Consider the following 20,770-nt stretch of genomic DNA (forward strand, 5'->3'; position numbering starts at 1 on the left):
CTTCTGTTTATTCCTTAAAGATATGAGGTGATGTTTCTCCTGTCTACTTGCTCCCACAAATGATCTACCTAAAACACAAATGTCAAAGTGCTCTTTTCCTATCCCTGCCAATACCTTTCCTTCAGCTTCTGTGTATTAGTGTGACTGTTGCTGATGAACATGAGGAAGCACTCAGTTCAAACCTTCCCTTCTGCTTCCAGGTTGCTGTTCACACCTCAGAGATGTTGTCCCCAGGGAGGCAGACCTGTCACCTCAGCATTCCCTGGCAGTAATCACCTGTGAGTCAGCAAGACCCATTTAGCACTCCCCACTTGAAGCACCTCCTGAAAATACAGTGGGATGTTTGAGGCAAATACTGTCAGCCTCCTAAAATACTGTAGGCAAGTTCAGATCCCTTTCCCCCTGCCACTACTCTGTAATTATTTATAATATGCTATACATGACAGGCTGGTAAAATACACCCAGCCAAAACCAAAACAAATGGAAGTGTTGCCAAGTTAGCAATGCAAAAAGGGAGGAAGTGTAAGACAGAAGATAAAATGGTGAAGCAGATTAGTGACCTATCAGTCTGTGACTAGTGCATTGGTTTGAATGAAGAATTTAAGCATGATGTTTGTTAATCCTTATGAAAGGTAATCTCAATAATAACATTTATTAATAATTTTTAAAAAAAGAAAAAATAAAGACACTATAACATTTAATACTTTGGGGATCTTTTAAAATACAAGTTCCTCAGGATCTAACTTTTACAAATTATGGCTCAGAAGTATCCAGCAAATAATTCTGATGGTTATTCCTGACAGTCAGCCTAGTTTTACCAAGAGTGGTTGACACAACCAAGGGAACTGATGTCAAAAGAGCTGCTTTTACATTTCATTGCTATTACAGCTGTGAGTATGTTTGGCTTCTCAAAATATTACCTTTCATTGAAAACTGTGGACATTATTTATTCAGCATACATTCATGATAGCTGTCAGTGACTTCTTGCACACTGACAAGTCCAAAAGACACTTGTGTGTCATTTTGTGACTGCTACTCTGTATTCCCAGCTGCTAAATTATTTACACCAACAAATCCTAATCAGACTCTGTAATTTTCATATTGCTGTGAGAAGCCAAGTATCAATATAGGAAGATAGAAGCAGGGACTAGGAAGGAGAGGGGAAAATCTTGACACCACATTGTTTAGCATATGTGATTGCACATTTTAGGTTTTGACAGTATTTCCATGAAAATGACTGATGGAGAAGCAGCATTTCAATGGACATTATTTCAAGATTTTAATGAATAAGTATTTTAAAGTGAGGTTGGAGAAAGGAGAAAATAGTTTGGCATGAGGAGGAAGGCTACAGAGACAAAGGTGGGAGAAAACAGTGTCATGAACTTAAAGGTTAAGGTATTTAGAAAAGTTGAGAGAGTAAGAGGAGTGTATAAAGAACTGTTCCTGTGTTATGTAGGTAAATCTGATTATTTTTTCTGTTTAACTGGGAGAATGTCTGTCAGGTTTTCTGGGGGATTCCTGAAGGCAAATATCAATACAGTCAAACCATAGTGATGGGTACTAAAGAACAAGACTTGTGTGAGGAGGAGCTGCTGTGGGGACAAGCGGGCTTGGCTCACACGGAGAGAACACTCCAGCACATCTCTCCTCTGCCACTGGGGCTGCAGGAACCCACAGCAGCTTTGTGATCCCAAGGGAAGTACAGATACCCTAAAGGGAAAACCCAAGGCTTCTTCCTGTGCTGCCCATGCAACCACCAGCACTCGATTCCTGGCTCCACACCTTGCTCCTCTTCAGCTCTATTAGCTCAGAATCAGACTTTCAGTGACATGCTGCTGAGCCAGTTTGTCTGCCCAGGCTTACAGCAGTCCTGTGGCTGCTGTTATATTGCTTTGGTCTGATTTCATTGATTAGTTGGTTACTTTCTAGTTCGGCTCAAAAAAGAGTGTCAAGTAGGTTTTTGTCCGTTTCAGGTTTTTTTTCTTTGTGCCATTCTAGTTTTCATTCAGAGCAAGAGCATTCAAATTTCAGACAGAGATTTTTTGACTATAAAATTAGGTGCATTTCTGTCCTGTAGCTTTTGCAGAAAGAATATCTGGTTAATTATTTTCCAAGGTGCTTAAGGTCCCTAAGGAACCTCTATAGTCTTGTGGGGAGGTAAGATTATGTATAAACCCATAGAAAAGGCAAAGAAGGCATGCAAAAATGCCCCTTTCCCTAGAGCCACATGCTGGCTCTCTGCTGAGGATCCCGGAGTATTAAGACACTATTTGAAGTCCTGATAGTCTCCAAGCTGGATGTCCATAAATCTGCTCTGCCTCCAGACTGCTCTGGGCCAGCTGGAGCTCCCTTCTGCATGAACTTGTCCCTGTGCTGGCCCAAGGGCTGCAGCCTCAGCTCCCCAAAGTCTACAGCATCAAGATCCCAGTGGGTGCTTCTGGGAAGGCATAATCAGACCCCTCCACCGAGCTGCAGTTTTCATCCCACAGGAAGAAAATCAAAGGTTGTTTATTCAGTTGATCTATACATTTCTACTGTTGTGTTGATTATACCTTTTACATGGTAAAATAAATGATTAAAAAAACCGATCTGCACAGAAGGATTAGGATGGAAACAAAAAATAGCTACCAGGGAGCCTGAAAAACTTGTTTCTTTGTACATCTACAGTGAGGTTTAAAATGAGAAGTGACATAAGTGACATTTTATTTCAGAATTCCCCATCTTCTCCAAATTCTTTATGTGAACTTGTGAAACAAACTCTGGTCTTGAAGTGTACTGATCAAGAGTCACCTACACACAATTTACATAGTCACCCAGACAGAGAGGGGAAAACCTCTTTTGTTCTGAGCACTCAGCTGTAGACATCTTGATAAGAAACAAGTTTATATTTGAACTTGTAAAACTGTAATTTCATCAGGAAATCAAATTACCAAGATGACATAATTCTCTGGTTAAATACCAGCATACAAAAATTAAATCCAAGAAGAAGTGGGAGAGAAATGTAAACCTCATTTATTGAAAACTTGTGTTATAGTTCTCTTTGCTATTTCAACATACTTAATTAAGTTTCTCTCCCTCTGTTTTTGTATGTCTCTCCTGTTCTTGATGAAGCCTAAACTGCAATACTTTCAGTCCTAAGGCAGAAGAGCTTTCCAGCCTAGGAGACAAGTGACAGTGAGATGTGCCAATCTGTCAGTATGGGAGCACTCAAGGTCACAGACGGGGCGGTGCTGGGGACAGGACCTGAAGCTGGAGCATGCGGTGCTTTCAGTGGGCGTGGGAGGTGCATGCAACACCTTGAGCAACGCTGGGAGCATTTATGGCGTTGCTGAGAACCTGAAGGGAACAAAGTGTACAGAGAACTTTTCCAATCACCTGCCTGTGGAGCAGGGTGCCCCGGGACTGGGGGACAGGGCTGCCCGCACATCTTTGACTACAGAGCAAGACCGAAGCCCCAGCCGTGCTGTGGGGCAGCAGGTACACCCCTGAAACACCAACTTCGTGGGACTGACGTTCTTCCCAAAACGGCTGGCTGAATACTCCGCGATTAAATGTGGAATATGGAATAAAACCGTAACTCTGGAAAACCTCCACGTATTTCATTCCCGCCGTCGCTTTATCATCCACTATTGCCAATTTCAAGAATCACGTTTAAAAAACAAACCATAGTAGTAAAACAAGCCGTCGTCTTTCACAAAGACGCATAATCTGCTTAAGATTGTTCTCCCATTCATCGGGGATGTTGAGACGTTCAGTTCACTCCTCCCTCCTCCTCCCGAGGCGCCCCAGCGGCGCTCGGAGCATCGCGAACCGCTCCGGCGCTGGCAGCTGCCGGCCGCGAACCCCGACACGGAGCGACAACCCCTCCTCTCCTTCCTCCTCCCTCCTCTTCACCCCCATCCCTTCCCTTCCCAGCCCGGGTCCGCCTCCGTCACGGCCGCGCCGGGCGCCCGGAGCGGCGGCCGCTGCCCGGGGGCGTCGGTGGGCGCTGCCCGCCCGCGGCCGCGCGCCCCGCCTCCCCCGCCGCCCGCCAATCAGAGTGGCGGCTTCTGCGGGCCGCGCCCCGCCATTGGCCGCCGCCGCTGTCAGTCAGGGGCCACCCCCGCGGAGGGGCGAGGCGGGCGGGGGGTGCCGGCTCCGAGCGGGGCCGGGCGGCGGCGGCGGCGGCGCTGCGGTTGCGCCATCTGTCAGAGCCCCGGTGGGAGGGAGGGAGCGCCCGAGCCGCGCTCGCCCGGGCGGAGCGGAGCGGAGGCGAGGCGGCAGCGCGGACAGCCCGTGCGAGCTCATCCCTGCCTAGGCTGCGGCTGTGCCGCCTCACGGAGCCGCCGCCTCCGCGCCCGGCCGCGGCTCGGCGCAGCGCGTCCGCCCCGGGAGAGGCAACGGCGCCCGGAGCGGCGCCCCTCGCTGCGGGCGGGCGGGGGCAGCCGGCGGAGGAGCAGAGCGAGGAGGATGCGAGTGCGGCGGCGCCGCCCCGGCCCCGCTCTGCGCTGAGCTAAGCCGAGCCGAGCCGAGCCGCCTCAGGTAACGGAGGGGCCGGAGCCCGCCCGGAGGAGCGGGGGCGGGGGGATGCATGCATGGATGGATGCATGGATGGATGGATGGATGCTGCGGCGGGTCTGTTTCCTTTGTGCGCCCGAGCGCTGGCGGGGTGCGGGGGCTCCCGGCGAGGGGAGGCGGCCGCGCTGCTGCGGGTCTCCCCCACGCACGAACACGCGGACCCCGCGCCCGCCTCCCCCGCCCGGAGCGCGGCCGCAGCGCGGGCAGGGCCGGGGGCAGCGCCCGTGACCGCCGTGCGCGGCCCCTGCGTGCCCGGGGGTCGCCCGTGCCGCTGTCCCCCGCCCCCGCGGACACCGGCCGGGGAGAGGGGAGGGGGCGCAGCACAGGGACGTATTTGTTGTCGCCGAACTGCGAAAAAGGGGAGGGGGGGAAATAAATAAAAAGACCTTCTCTCCCTCTGAAATAAATCGTATAGGATTTGCGCGTCTGTGACAAAGGCCTCTTTCAGGGAAGAAAGAAGGGACGCACAAAATGCCCAAGGGTGGTAGGATGTGAAAAGAGGCTTGTTTCTTGTGTCTCCCCTAGAGCCTCTCTGTTCCTTCCCAGACGAGGCCGCTGATCTGGTGCCAGTTCCTTTTCAGCTACATTTGAGATTAGGGAGAGATACCAAACGCCACACCATGGGTGCCAGCGTTTTGCTGCGTCTGCAGAGCCACAGTGTACGTGTCGCCCGACCTCCTTAATAATGCTCAGTTTGGCCTCTGCTTCCTCGGGATCTCGCCCGATTTCTGCTCTGTGTGGGTTCTGCGTGTGCGTGAGCTCTGGGAGAGGGCTGGCCAGGGAAGGGGGTCACTTTGTGGGAACAAGCCCATGATACCTCGGTCCCTTCAGCAGTGACGGGGAGGGCAGGGCTGAGTAGGTGCTGGTGGAGAGGGTTTTGGCTGAGTGGAAAGCAACCCTCTGCAGTTGCTCATCCGTCACTCTGATATGCTCTGATTCTTAAAACGCTAAATAACGAGTGACCAGGGCAGACCCGGCTTTTGAAATACAAGCACAAGACTGGGAACGCCTTTGAGACCTTGTCATTTTCCTCCTTGTATACAACCTCCTTAACTCCCACATCCTTCCTTCCACCATCCCTGCAGCTGTAACACTTTTTAGTATCTCCTTCCCACACCCCTTTTTGTTTTCTTTTCTTTTTTCTTTTTTCCTTTTTTTCTTTTTGTCTTGATGTGTTTTTAACTAGCGTTCTGGAAGCTGAGAACAGTTGCAGGTGAAGATCTGTTTGTTTATATGCTGGTGGAGGAAGTGTTTTCATTAGGGTTGACTCGCCTTGTCTCCCATGAGAAGGAACAGTAAGCTAAAGGGACACTGTCAACTTGAAATCCAGAGAATGTGCATGATGAATGGAGAGCTGTGTCCAATATTACACCCACCGTTGAGCTCCCTGCTGGAGATCTGTGGTTTTTATAAGCCTGTCTTCTGACTGTGTGGGTTGGTCATGCAGTGAAGGAGTAAAAACACACTTCAAACAAAGTCCTGTTAAGTGAACAAAGGAGTGCAGAAGAAAAATACCAGAGTGGGAAGGGAGGGAAGGCAACATCTCCAACTTCTCAGTTACATCCACTGCAGCCACTGCTTGACCCAGTGGGAAACTGGAGGGGCTACAGTTCATTTTTACAGGGGCACATTTATTTAGTATCACTAAAGTGGAAAGGTTGTTACTTTTGCCCCAGTGTTTCAGGAGTTTTCAGCACCTTGATGTGTGTACTCAGAAAACTAGTAGCACTTGATGGATGTCAGTAGGTCAATGTCTTTTCACAATATAAGAACAATTTTAGGAATGGCATCTCTCGTGAAAAAAACATTGGGTTCCTTCTTGAGCCCTTTTTACCCCATTAAGTTATAATTTTGATGAAAAAGAGAAAGATTGCCTAATTAATGCTTTAGAAATTTGTATTTTGCTGCTAGTAGGCTAGAGATTTGTTGAAATGTTCAGATGTTTCTTAGAGGGTGCCTGTAAGCGTCCTTCCACTCCACCTCCAACAAATTACTGCCTCATCTGCGTGGCTTGTCTTTGGCAAAAGAAACAATTTTCAATATAAAGTTGTCTGATGGTAGGCCACTGGCTGTGGTGTTTTGTGGTTTATGCTTCAGGCATGTTGTTTCAGAAACTCTGTGTTGCCTGCTGGTGAAAGACATAGTGGCATAAAATACCAGTTAAGTATAAAACTCTGAACAGCCTTCTCTGGAAATTATTTTGGTGTTGGGAAATACATGTCTTCAGTGAGGGACAAATGACTTTGGCATATGGGCATGGCAGACAGTGTAAGCCAGAAATGAATAAGGTGGTGTAAAGAAGTTGGATATTAATCATTTTAACAAGTGTCTTCAAAAGTTAGGACCCCGTGGTAAATTTCTATTGAGTAAGAAAATGAGTATTCATATGAATAAGAAAAACATTGCTGAGGAACTTTTTATTTTTGACAGACTGCAACAGATTCCACAATACCTTTATGTGAAATAGCTAAATGGTGTCATCTGAAATCATGAGTGGAGTCTGATATGGTGAGGGCCTCTGTGAGCACTGGCCCTGTGGCTTAGCTGAATACACTAATCTGGACACGGTGTCATTAACAGTGATTTACAGTGTAATAAAATTGTGGCTAAGATGAGTGAAAACTGCCCAGCACATTTGGGATGATTTCACACTGTAATATGGTAATATGGTACATCTACAGTGATGTTTTTATATGTTTAATTGTGTTAAGGAAAGTATAGAGCTGTTTGCCATCTCATGCCCAATTACTTTTATTTAACCAGCACCTTCACTCTTCTGTCTTGCTGCATTATGTGCTTTTTACTTCAGGGAGAAAAAGAGTTGGAGGCATGTGCTTTCCCTTCGTCCTTCTCTCTGGGGTGCACATTAATATTTGATTCAAACTTGTTCTGTAAAGTTCTGCTTAATTCAGTTTGGGCACTACTTTGAATGTATAATAATGGTGTTTGTTTGTGTCATGGACAGTGCTTTGTGATTTGCTTTATGGGCAAGTCTGCTGCTGGCAGTGTGTATTGTCAAAGTGACCTTCCTTTCAGAGGGAGAAAACCAGTAACTCCTGGCCCTCTCCCACCCCTGCAGCTCCCACAGAAGTGTCTTCACAAGTTCTTTGACCCATTACTCCAAAACCAGGACTTGAACCGACAAATCTGGTTCACCCGAGCAGTCTCATTGAAATCCAGCAATTAAGGATTCTTTTGGTGACAAAAGGCCCACGGATCTGTATTGTGCAAGTCAGCCATTTACTTGAGGCAAAACCCACAAAAGGGTTTGCGTGCCTCCGTGAGGAGCACCCTGAGCTGTGATCCCTGGAGATGTGGCTCTCCTGAACCAGGGATGTGGCTGTTTGCTGTGCCATGCTGAACACACTGTGAGCCTCAGAGCTGCCTTCCCAGCAGCCAGGGAAATGCTGCCAGGGCCACCCAGTGCAAAGTGCCTCAGAAGGAGGTGAAACTTCAGGGCTGCATCTGCCTGCCTGCTGGGTGTCTCACTCGGTACCATGGTGGCTTAAGGTTAGCTATTAGAGGTTGAAAACCCTAACCTTCTTTTGGTGAGGTAGTAATAATTTATATATATATATTAAAAAAAGAAAACACACCAAAAACCCAAACAAACAAAAAACCCCTGACAAATTACAAAACCCAAACAAACAAACAAAAAACCCCAACCAGCTTTGCATTTCAGTAGACGATAAACATGCAGGTGTAGAAGAATTGGGATTTCTAGCATTTGCATCCTGTCATGGATTTTGCCCTTAGTGCCTGACTTCCAGACAGAGAAATGACAGGTGCAGATGAAACATGAAAGGCTGAAGCTGTTTCGGTGCATGTGAGATGTGTGTGGCTCTCCTTAGGGAGCGAGAGCCCCGTTAGCACTGTGCTCCAGAGCAGCCTCACCTGCTGCCTCGGGCAGGGCTCTGGTTTCGGGCAGGCAATCTGCCTCCTGCTTTGACAGTGGTCAAGTGAAACCTGTCTGTGGGAGGTGTCCTTGAGCCCTGAAACTGGGAACAGGCCTGACCTTACAGGAGTTGCAGTACCCTGTTGCTGTCCTTACCACTGGCTGCAGGAAAACAATCGCATTTTGTAGAGCTTTTTTGGAACTTTAGTTCACTTGGAACGGAAACAAAATTGAACGGTATCACTGCTTTTACTGGGGGAGGTGAAAAATCATATTATTTCAAGTCAGTCAAAACATGATGCCTCATCTTGCTTCTGACTGTTTTAAATGGTAACTTGCTGTGAAAGCAAGGATTTCAACTCGAAATACTGCCACCTGTTTGGAGCAAAATAGAACCTCTGACACCTTGACTTTTTACTGGAGTATAAAATCAGCAGCAGTTTTACAGAGCTTTAAGGTGTCAATAGAACTAAATCATCTGGCACAAAATGACTGTCAGATTTTTCCTGACCAGCTCTATTCCTTGTATGCCATGAATTTGAATGAATGTTTTTAATCTGAAAAAGCTATCAAAAAAGATAGCCTGGCAGTATCAACTGATTTTAATTAGATGGTCCGGGTTAAATCTTTTTTCCAAGAAGGATGAAGACAGCAGATTAATTTTAAACTTGCCCTTCCTAAAATGCAGCTCCTTTTTCGTATCAAAGACATCCCAGTTTGAATGGATGATGTTGGTTGTGACAAGGTGCTATGGGGAGAGGTTAGGCCACATTTTCCTGCCCAGCTTCTCCTGATTCAGAGAAGTCTTGCATCTCTGAAGGTTGCCTCTCCCACACTATAATTTTTTTAAGTATCTGTGAGTAATAAGTCCTTCTTGCTTAAGGCAGAAACCTAAATTTTTAGAGCAAGTTCATTGATGTTCATCGTACTGAGATGTGGTTTAATGTGGTGAACTCTACAAGGCAGCAGCAACGTGAGAATGTTTTGATGAGAAAGGGGAAGGTGACCCTTCTGTGCTTATTTGTTTTGCTCTGTTTTGGTGGATTTTTAGGAGGCAACAATGACTGGAGGCCTTTTCTGGCCTAGGGAAATTCTTTGTTCCATGCTGCTTTAGGTTCCCTGTGGCTACAACCAGAAAGGAGGGATGTTGAGAAGCGGCTGTGAGTGATGTGTTCAGTGCTTTAAAGTACAAAGAATGCCAGTCAGAGCTCCTCAGAGGAGCCAGAGACACTTTTAATAGTATCGAATCCTGTGCTGTGAGAGCAGCTAGTCTGCTCCCCTCAAAACAAAGGCACTATCAGCAACCAGCCCTGAACAGAAAGACTCCACCTCACATAGCTCACTTTGCTTCACAGCTCTTGGCATGGCCTCTGGAAGATCATCTGCACATCCTCCAAGCTCCCTTGCAGCGGCTCTGGGAGCTCTAAAAGACAGGTCAACATCTAAAGCTTTGGCCGTGTAAGGACAATTATAACCTGAAACTGAGACCTTACATTTCAGACAAATTGTACCATCAGTACTGAAGCTTCCAAAAATGCTTGCAAAGTACTGTTTTATTCACCAAAATGTGAATAAAACAGTGGTGAATTTGGAAAGTGTTTTGAAGCTGAAAGTGATGGTAGTGGCACCAGGACAATGTATGAAGGGGAGGAGTGGCAGGGTGGAGGGACATTGAACAGACCAAGGGAAGAGCTGGCTGAAGCAGGCAGAGGAAGCTGCCCTTGTGTGTGTATGATTGAGCACATTTGCTTTAACAGAAAAGAAGTGTTTGGCACCATTTTAACATGAAAATAACTCTTGTTTTAGTGATTTTGGGAGGAGTAAGGAGGAAACCTCAAATGATTGGCTTGGCTTACATGAAATATCTTCTCTGTTTAAAATTGTCCTTTTCCTCTTGGCTCCAGTTTTCCTCTGTTAACAGATTTGACCAAAATAGTTCTTGATCCTTTTTGGTATAGTCCAAGTAGAAAATATTTTTGCCAGATAATCTCAATCAGGGCAGGTCTAAATTTGCTATATTCTCTATACAGAGAAGTTAAACAGCCTGTGAAAATGAAGTTTAATCTTAAATGCCCATTCAGGTTTGTGCTTTTTTAAAGAAAAACTTTACCATTCCATGGCAGTTCCCTAGTGACCTGTCTGGTGATTCCTAGCATCCTTTTTCTTTACAATTTCAATTATTTTACTTGTTGGGGGTAGGGAAGGGGTGGGGTTGGGTCTTTTTGTTTTGCTGTTTTTTAACAAATAAACTTTAACATTCATTTGAAGGCTTTTTATTGTATTAATAAAGACCTTTCAACCTCCCTTGTTTTTGAACAACCTGTGTGTGAAAGAGCACTTTGCGTAACGATGATCTTTGACTTGCAGCTGTACCACTTACAAAAAAGACAGCTCTGAAAGTTTTCCTGGCATGACTTTGGAATATCATGTATTTCCTGTCTTGGCTGCTGATAACAATGTACAGATAACTGTGTTGGGTTGGTTTTTTTGGTTTTTTTGGGTTTTTTTTTAACATGTATGTTGGGTTTTTTCCCCCTTTGTACCTGACCTTTAAACCACAGAGTTGCTCTGGGGCTTATAGTTGAAGCTGATGATCTTGCCCAAAATAATTGAGAAGAATTGTTGTTGGTTAGTTCAGAAGTTCTCCAAGCCAGGAGCCACCACAGTAGGTGATGAAAGTGCTGGGCACATAGCTTCATCCCATACCTGGTCATCCTTTAGGGCTTAGCAGAGGAGACCAGCTCATAGCCCTGTTTGGAAGATGGTGGTGATTGTGTCCTCCAGCCAGCTGCTTTCACCCCAGAGGGGGACAGAGAGGGAGAGCAGGTGTAAGCAAAACAAACTCTCACACCCTTAAAAGAGAGGATATTTGTTTGTTCTTGGGACTGGTTTTTCTTTATGGACACCCCTCACTAGGCAGCTATGATATGTTTTTTTCCAAGAAAAAAGAGCATCTCTGAGACTTGGTATGGAAGCCTCTGTTATCTGAGAAGGCAATTAGACTGTTTCTTGTCTCAAACTATATGTAAATGCTCAGTTTTTGTTCTTGGTGGTGAGGTTAATGGTGGAGGGCATTTATTATGGTGTAGTTAATGACCTCTTGCATGCTTTTAGGACTTCCTGTGAACAGGTCCTTTTGCATGCTGTCACTGTATGCCAACAAATTTTGAATTACAGAGAGGGAGCCCATATCCAGCAACATTTTTGTCTAAAGATCAACCAAAGTTCTAGTTCTGTTGCCTGTCTTCCTCTCTGGGAAGTAACTGAAAACTCTTGAATTTCCTTCGGGGTTAATCTGTGAGATAGCCAAAAGATTATGAAATTTTTGGATGTTATCACTCTATGAAGCATTTAAATTGGTGATTTCATCAAGAAATACTCTCACTCCCATTTCCAAATTAATTGAAAATGTCTTGCTGGTTTCTTTCTCTTCAAGAAGGAGTAAAACTATTTAAAACTAATCTTTTGAATAGCACAGTATCTGAGGTTATTCATAATTTTAATTTACAGTCTTTAGCTAAATATGCAGGTCTTTCTTTCCAAATATTAGATTCTCCAGGTATCTTTGAGTGGTCAGTGATTTTTATATTCATACGACCTCATACTTTGGACTTGTGAAGAGAAATAGCTATTGGATTTTTATTTTATTTTTATTTTTTTAATATCTCTTCTATTTTATTCAGAAAGGCCGAGGCAAACCACCTTTAAAAGGAGAAAAAAAGTGTTTAATGAAACCCATTGTACTAGCTGTATTCACTGTTGAAAAACTTTGTAAGCCCATCAGCCTACAACTGGGATAAGATCAGTGTGCAGGAGCTGACAAGCTGAAGAGCCAGATTTAACTCTCAGTATAGCAGGCTGTATGCTCTCAAAAAAACCCCACACATAGCATTGGCTTCGGTTTCTTTTGAACACCTCTCTAGGAGTTTCTCTTTTGCTGGAAAAGTAGTGAGCCCAAAAATTTGACTGAGAAGAGAGCTGCTAAATGTTGTGACCTTGTGGAAGAAACATCCCCTACACTTGAAGGTCGGAAGTGACCTTTTGTGCACGGGGGGAGGTAGAAGACAAGCATTGACTGTCTTTCTTGCTTAGGGCAGCATTACTGGCCTGTCTAAAAACTGCAGAACTCCTTGTCCTAATGTTCAAGTGGGGCTGCCAAAAAGGAACAAATAGGGCTGCAGATAAAAGTGTGCAGGGAAGACTGTGTCCCTTTTCCTCCTCCTCAGTCATGGCAGGCAGGGTGGGGAGAGCATCGCTTTGCACTGCTTGATGACTCGACATTCACAGAAATTTGCTGCTGGCCCTGTAAAAAGTTTTAAAAAAATCTTGCATTTATAGATTTTTTTTTTTTAAACCACTGACCATCAGTGTGATTCAGTGACTTCTTTAAGGGTGAGGTAACCTTGTCTCTGCCCTTCCTTACATTTTCAGCAAATCTTAGTTCAAAATCATGAGGTTACATTGTTGGGGTTGGGGGATTTTTTCTCCTCCCTGTGCAGTAGAGTTAGTAGGCAGTTCTGCTTTATGAAGCTGCGTGTACAGATGTAGGTGTTAAACGAGTCAGCCTAATCTTGCTTTTGTGGTCAACTCCTCCACGATTTGTCATGTCAGTTGGTGTCTTACAGAAGATATCTGTCATCCTTTAGAGTTGGTGTGGCACAGCAGGACTGTGCTGAGAACAATCTGCATGGCTTTGGTTTTATTTCCTTGGGTAGGGCAAGTCTGGGACCCAAGATACCCAAGTGCCTCCTCGGCACTGCCAAGGTGGGCAGAGGAGCTCACGTGTGAGATTCAGGAGAGCCCCAGCAGCCCAGAGGAACACTGTGCTCATGTGCCTGCACTGCTTCCAGGACCACCATGACGTGTTCGTGGTTGCTGGGAGTGTATTTGTGTGGTGTTGCAGAGGCTGTGCTTCACTTCTTGACATAAAAAATAAGAGACAAGAGAACAATGACCAGAAAGAGTGGATTAACTAGATGAATGTTCATTTTCATAGCATCAGACTACTCAAACTAGCTTTTTTAAAAATTGTAACTAAACTTATTATTTTTTAGTATTATTGGGGTTTTCTTTTTTGTTTTTTACATTATCTGCCCCACGAAAGAAAAGGATTATTATTATTATATTATATTATTATGTTCCATAGGATCTTCATCTAGAACAGCTACCCACAAACTTTGAGGTGACACAGTGGTATGATAGTATGCAATGGTGCTGTGATGCTATGCAATGTTTATTTTCAATCTACCTTGTTTAGAGAAGCATGCATTCAAATTGTATCATCGTAAGAATTTGAGAGTAATTCTTGGTGAACAAGGTCTTACCAAAGTAAACTAGTACAGAGAGCTTGTGGTTCAAGTTTAATTTTGAAGTTTTAATACATATCTGTGGATTTCTTAATGCCACTGGACTGCTGTTGACACTCTCTTCCAAAAGTGAAATATCACTAAAATATTAAGAAAATGCAGGTGTAAGCAACTCTGCAAAGGGAATAAAATCTTTTTGCCGATAATGTAAGTACCCAAAACTGTGATAAGAATTTCTTCTACAATCAGCAGTTGCCGCCGTGAGGTATAATTTCTGAGAAAATATCTTGAAAATGGCAGTCAAAGCACATCATGTAGATTTACTTCATGATTGTTGGTATGGGAACTTGCTAAACAGTTTTAAATTGTGACAAGTATGTAGCTTTGAACTCTTTCACATCATACTTTAAGAAGGGGGTGGAGGACAATGGGGAGAAACAACTAATGTTGTTTAAAGGAGTGATCACCTATGTATTTTTTACCCAGTCATATTGTAATAATGTTCAGTTATTTTCTGTAACTGATCTCTCTAGAGATAACAGATTTCCTTCTAGAACTACTTTTTTATTAGCTTTTTCATTAAACTACTTTTTAATAGTTTTTCTAACATCTCTGAGGTGAGCTGTAGGTTTGAAGGAAATAATCTCCCTGAAGAGAACAGGGGTAACTTCAAAGCCAGGGCCTCATCCAGGCAGGTTTTAAGTACCTCCCAGGACAGACTGAACAGACCCAGCTCTTAGTCTCGCCTTCATATGTCAAGTGCTGCAGCAGCTTTGTGGACATGCACTGGCCTCACTCCAGTACGTCAGTCTTTCTTTTCCCAGGACTCCCAAAGCAGACCGCGTACTCCAGATGTGGTCTCCCAAATGCTGCAGAGAGAGGAATAATTACTTCACTCCACCTGTCGGCTAATTAAATTGCTTATTTGGTGCCAGTTATCTTCATTTCCCTCAAGCTGGAGCTGGTGGAAACTCTCCCTTACAGGGGAGTACTTGTGGGCTCTGTCACCTCAAAAAGAGCTGGAGCAGTGGTGGTCCTCTGATTAAGTTTCACTAAGGAAGTGACCAATCCAGTGTTTGTGTACAAAAAAACTGCAAAGGTTTTCAGTTTCCCTCTAGTGAATTTTTTGCACCAGTCCTTCAGGCTTCCTACTGCAATATAACCTGAAGCAGCAAGATTTTATCACATTTTGGTTAAAACAGTGAAGAAAATGCATAGTAAACAGCATATGTAGAGATGCCTTGTGTGTATTCTGTTTGTTTTCCTGGCAGAACTTTGGCTATTAGCTGAGTTACATGCTTTAAAGTTAATGTTTGGTAGCAAATAGGAGGATTGAAGTAAGAGTTGTGCCACCCAGGTGAGCCTTATGGGAGCTGTGGGACAAAAACTTGTGCTTAAAATTTTATACCCAGAAGGTGTTTTCTTCTCCACTAGATTCCTGAGGCTCTGTCATTGTGAGTGGGCTGTTATAGGTGTCTGACGTACTATGTGTGATTTGCTGTAGTTTGTGTTTTTTAAGGTCTAATCTTCCTACACTATTTGATTATTTTTTTCCAAACACACACAAAATGAAAATTTCATGTTTAGTGGTTTAAGTACTGAAATTAATATTTGCCTGAAAAAACACAAAACAACTGGAGTACAAGATAAACCCCAACCATCAGCAAACCTGTGCACATGGGACTTACCCTGCAGTTGTTGCTGCTTCTAAGAGAGTGTGGCTCACATCACCTTGCTCAGAAGTCCAGTGTGGGAGATCAGCTGAAGGTGTAGATTGTATACCTGCATGTACCTGCTTTAATGTGTAATATATTAATGTTTAGTTCAGGAAATTCTGGCTCACAGGTAGCTGTGGCGAAGTGTCTGAGGTGTTGAGTGTATGCTGTGTGCTGCCTGCCTGACTGGTGGTCAGGGAGATGGCTGGATTGAGTGCTTGGTGTGCCTGGAGGACCTCCTGGGTATCTATTCCACCTAAGAAAAAGGAAGTCTTAAGAGCCCATTGGTGTAAAAGGAAGTGGTAGAGAGGTTTGAGCAGGGGAAGGTTGCCAAGAGAGGGGAAATGTCAGGCTGCTCTTTTTTCTTTTCTTTTTTTTTTTTTGATTTAACCTTTAATATTTATTCCCACCAGAGAAGTTGTTCAAAGTCTCCCTTCCTACTCTGGCTGTTGCTACCACTGTTTTCCTCCTCTGATTTTTCTTTGGGTGCTTGTTCTAGCTCTGTGGCACTGGCTGTTGCTGACAGAAGCTCTTTTAGTGCTCCCTCTTTCATCTGTTCTGTTCCCATAACCCTGCTTACAGCAATCCTGTCTTCATGTTTGCTTACCTTGGTCTTCTCCACTGCTCACCTTCCTTGCCTTACCTGTGAATCCTCTCATCTCCCAACACAAATGAGCTGTTTATCCCTGAGCTAATGGGTGTTCACAATGCTCTGATCATAATGTTGCAGAACTGCTTATATTCACGGTGATTAAAAATTAAAAAGATGGATTACTTTTTTGCCCAGCCCCAGAAAATTAGTTGTATTTTTTCCACTCACTACAGTTATCACTGTAGGATGAGTTGTTGCAGCTCAGAGTGAGCAAGAGGCCCCTCCTGGTTTTGAAACAACCCTTGGGTTACACAGCTCATTCAGGTCACTGAGGCATTGTTACAGAGCAGAAGGACTTTGTGCAAGAGATATTTCCAAGAGGAAGCTTACTACTAATCTGATCACTGGTTTGTGTGAACAAATGAGGAGCTTTGCCTGTTCACAGTAAATAATGGGCACACACACAGCCCCCTAACCCCTTGGGGACACATTCTCCCCAGGTACTAGTGGCAGTGTGGTGAGCAGCTCTTGCCATGGCGGCTCAGGTGAGGTTCACCTGCTCAGAAGGGTGCAGGCTTTTATTCATTTGCTTTTATTTAATAAGAAACTAGGGTCACTTGGCCCAGTACTTAAGCTCTCATGGGGGAGAGAGTGAGAGTTGAAAGTATTCAGGATTTTTGTTCCAGTTTTGATTTAAGTCATGTGAAGAGCTCACAAGCTTTCTGGTGTTCGGTTGCAGCTTGAGTAAAATAGTTCCAATGGCAAGATGAGGGAGATGTGTTTCAACTCACATTTAATATTTTTTTAAACGGGCTGTGCAAGATTAAACTTAGGTTATTGTCAGCAAGATAGAGAAGTAAAAAACTCCTTTTCTGAAGAGTGTGATGTGTATTATCTTGGTAGAAACTTTGGGACATGAGGCAACGAACAGCACTGAGTGCAGGAGATCAGTACCTACTCCAGACAATGCCAGCACCTTTAGTCTTCTTCATCATAGCCCCGAGTAAAATTTGGATGGTGGCAAGACCAGAAGCCAGTGTTACCAATCTTAAATATTTAAATACTTGAGTGGTTTTGGAGGAGAGAAGGAAGGGGTGGGAGTTTAGAGCTAGAGATATTACATATTCATTTGGCCACTGAGCTCCAAGGTAGTGTGGTGGCTGCTGCTGCTCAAGATCTCAAAGGTGACTATCTTTTTCTTATGGAATAAATGTGTGTGCACTTGTCAACACCTTCTAATTAAATTGAACACATTCAAATTGTGTTGGAGGTCGGCTCCACCAGCGTGACTCAGGTATTTTTAATATATATATACTTTGATTGCTCTGTCTGGAAGACTAGTTGTTAGAGTTGATTTGTGGCTGATCTATGCTGTTTTGAAATTGCTGATGCATAAATGGGCGTAGTAGAGGCTGATCCTAAAAATATTCTTAATTTTCTTATGTTAATGCTGGCAGATGTTTCTAAGCAATACACTGACTTCTTTGTATATTGTTTTTAATCTCTTAAAAAAAATTAAACAAGGGAAATCCTCTATAAAAGGAGTGGTAGGAGCTGGAGCATTGCTCAGTATGAAGCATTTAACACTATTTTCTCTTCCCTGTTTTGCAATAGTTGAGGCATTATCAGTGCTGTCCAAACAGACAAGCAAGCCCACTGACTCCCCGTGCCCTCACCCCTTCCAGCCTGGCCAAATCTCCAACCTTCCTGGAGGTACAGATGCCCTCCAGGATAACTGACCTTGGCTGTTCAAGCACACTGCCAGCCTGTGTGCAACATGTGTATGAACCAAAAATGTCAGAAATGGTCCTTTCATCTTATAGATGAGAGTCAGTTTTTTTTTTCTCCTCTTCTTGTGACTCTATTCTCTGACAAGCACGTGGTGGCTTACTGCTTGAAAAGAGGTGCCTTGGGGTTTCACCCAGAGCACATCAGGTATTGACTGCTGCTTTAAGGGGGCTTCTTATTCCCTCTGGTTCTTTGGTGTAGGAATTTCCAATGCCCTTTTGTCAAGAATTACTTTTTAGGAACTTAAAAGAGCAATTACCACATATGCTAAAGAGGCAAAGTAAGGCATACACTGTATTAAAACAAAAGGATTGGGAGGATCTCAAGTAACTTTATCTCTGAATCATAATTTTGCAAATTATGCAAAATTACCTTTGCTGATATGCTTAAATCTGAGTGCGTGCCTCATGCTTGGACTAGATGTGTAGTACCTGCCATTGCCTGTATATATAGCTAACCGGTTTTGAACGCTTTTTCCTTTGAGTTTTGGTTTTTGGGGGAGTGGGAGAACATGTTGAAGCTATCTTACCCCTTTTTGACTCAAAGGAAGAGAGACCTAGATGATGATTTATATTAATTAGCAATGGCTGAATCTAGAAGAAAAGCAGCATAAACTACAGCCTTCTTGGCTGTAGTTTTGCTGTGTTTTCAGGGCATTTTTTTCTTTACCTGATGTTCACAAGAAACTGCTGACCTAATTTTGGTATTCCTATGAGAGCTCATTTGTGATGACTTGCCAGAATTCCTCAAATAAATTTTAAGTTCCTTGTTGGCACCTGTAGTTTGGGTTTCTTTGCTTCAGTTTTTAATACCAGTTCTTTTTTTTTTCTTTTTGCCTTTTTGTACAAATTTGCATTCTTATCAAGCAATCTAAGAATAAAATGAAGTATAAGAAATTCTTTGGGTTTACATAGTGAATATTTGAAGATTCATGCCACTTTTATGGCTTTCTGAAACTGTACCTTCGGTCCCCTGTCCCTGTAGTGTGAGGAACCACACAGTACAGCTGTCTGTGTATTGCAAAATTTAAAATGTATTAAGAGTAGAGTGAGGTTTTTAGTATGGAAAAGAAATAAATGTTAAAAACATAGACTTTTGTATATTTTGTTTCTTGTAGGCATAAGCCTTAAGCAGTTTGTTCGCTTGTCCCTCAAACTTGGAGTCTTTTGATGTCTCAGAGTAAATTTGAAGATGATTGTGAATGATATTCATGACCAATGTTTTTCAGAATAGGCAGGTGTGTAGAGGAGACTTTGATTTTAACCCTCCTGAAGGGACTCTTGGTGCTTGTGGATGTCAAACACCTGGATGCTGCCAAACCAAGTCAGCATGTATGCTCTGCTTGACTAGCCATAGCTCTTCTCTCACCTTTTCAGGGTGGCAGGAGACATGGAGCAAAAGGGAAGGTGAAAGCGAAGGCTCAATGACACAACTAACTAGGCAGTAAAGGGGAGAAAAGGAGGATACATTTGTAAGAAACAGAGCTTTGTTGGCCCAGGGATTACAACTTGATATTTAAATTCAGTGACCCTTGTCTCTAGGAAGTTCAAACTGTAGCTGCTTGATACTCAAAGTAACTTTTTTTTTTTTTTTTTTTTTTTTTTTTTTTTTTTTTTTTTTTTTTTTAGTGCAGAATCTTTATCAGAAGATTTATTTATCAGGCTTTTATAGAGCAAAAGTAACCCAAGCCACTTGAACTCACAATGCTCTACAGAGGGTTTGAAAATCTGATAGCCAGTTTGCCTTCTAGGCATACCCAGCAATCTCCCAGACTTGCTCCACCAGCCAGTCATGGCATTTTAGTGACATTACTTGGCTGCATCTGCATCTCAGTAATGTTCCTCCTCGAGTTTGTTGGAAAAATAGTTAACTGGTGTGTCACCAGAAATAATGCCTTACTATATTTAAATTCACATGGGTAGTACCCAGAATGTGTAATTTTCAGTCTCTTCTTCCTAAGAGTAGAGATTTTTAATGTCCCAAAAAAGATGTTTCATTTGTATCCCTTTCATTCTCCAGAAGTTCAGGAACTATCTGCTTGATCTCTTTGAGGTCTTGCTGGTTTGATTTCAGTGACAGTTATGGAAACTACTTGGTATAAGAAAATTTTAGGGGTGTATGAAAACTTTTCATTCTGTTTGCAGGCTGAGGTTTCTATGTCTGTGCTTTATTCTAGAAGTTTTGCTAGGGCCAGCCCTTTCCTCTGGGAGTATCATGCTCTGACATTTCATATTTGTTCTGCATTTTCAAAAGCAACAAAGGTACCAGCCAACATGCTGCTTTTTTTCTTTACTTCTTCTGCTTTTACTGGAGTTGAGATAAATTCATCCTCTAGAGAAAAAGAAAAAAGAAAGAGGGAGGGGAGAGGAAGAAATAGATTGCTGCAATATTGGGTGCTGAGAAACTTGGTGTTTCTTGAGACTTCCTGTTAAGCATTGAATGGTTTGTCACTTTTGTTAACCACTCTTTTTGTGAGTAAGCATCCTGCATTAGTTCTCATTGAGTAGAGCTGGACAAATTGTGCCACCTTGGCTTAAACTGATAATATTTTATTTAACTGATACAGTGAAAAGGATTTATCTACACATGTGTGAGCTCTAATAGATTTATTCAAGACTGGACAGGATTTTGGGGTGGTTTTTTTGCTTGGTTTGGGTTTGGTTTGGCTTTTTATGTGTTGTTGGTCTGGGGCTTGCCCTTCTGCTGGATGCTACTGAGTTGGACACTTACTAGTTGCTCTGGATTACATGGTTTGTGTTGGGTTTACCCTCCTGCAGGCTGCTCACACCTAGGCAGCTTGCTTTGGCTGGGGTGTTGGCCTTGCACCTGGTGGAAAGGGTAAAGGGGGATGTAGGTGTCTGTCCATCTGTCCACACTGCTGTCAGCAGAGTACCTGGGCTGGCAGGTGAGTGCAAAG

The 20,770-nt window shown here is 43.6% G+C and overlaps 1 protein-coding gene across 4 annotated transcripts in view; it reads left to right on the plus strand.

The window, feature by feature from the left end:
* Nucleotides 1-4,122: 4,122 nt before the first annotated feature.
* FYN (FYN proto-oncogene, Src family tyrosine kinase) overlaps nt 4,123-20,770 on the plus strand; it is a 139,101-nt gene continuing 122,453 nt past the window's right edge. For 2 of the 4 annotated variants that reach the window (XM_071438367.1, XM_071438359.1), the window contains exon 1: nt 4,123-4,521. The gene's annotated coding sequence lies outside the window, so the exon portion shown is untranslated. The remainder of the gene's footprint in view (nt 4,522-20,770) is intronic. The other 2 variants (XM_071438352.1, XM_071438346.1) reach the window with 2 other exon arrangements.

This window comes from Agelaius tricolor, unplaced genomic scaffold (genome assembly GCF_023055355.1).
Source record: "Agelaius tricolor isolate 1412-34295 unplaced genomic scaffold, bAgeTri1.0.p SCAF_1, whole genome shotgun sequence".
In the NCBI taxonomy this organism is placed as follows: Eukaryota; Metazoa; Chordata; class Aves; order Passeriformes; family Icteridae; genus Agelaius; species Agelaius tricolor.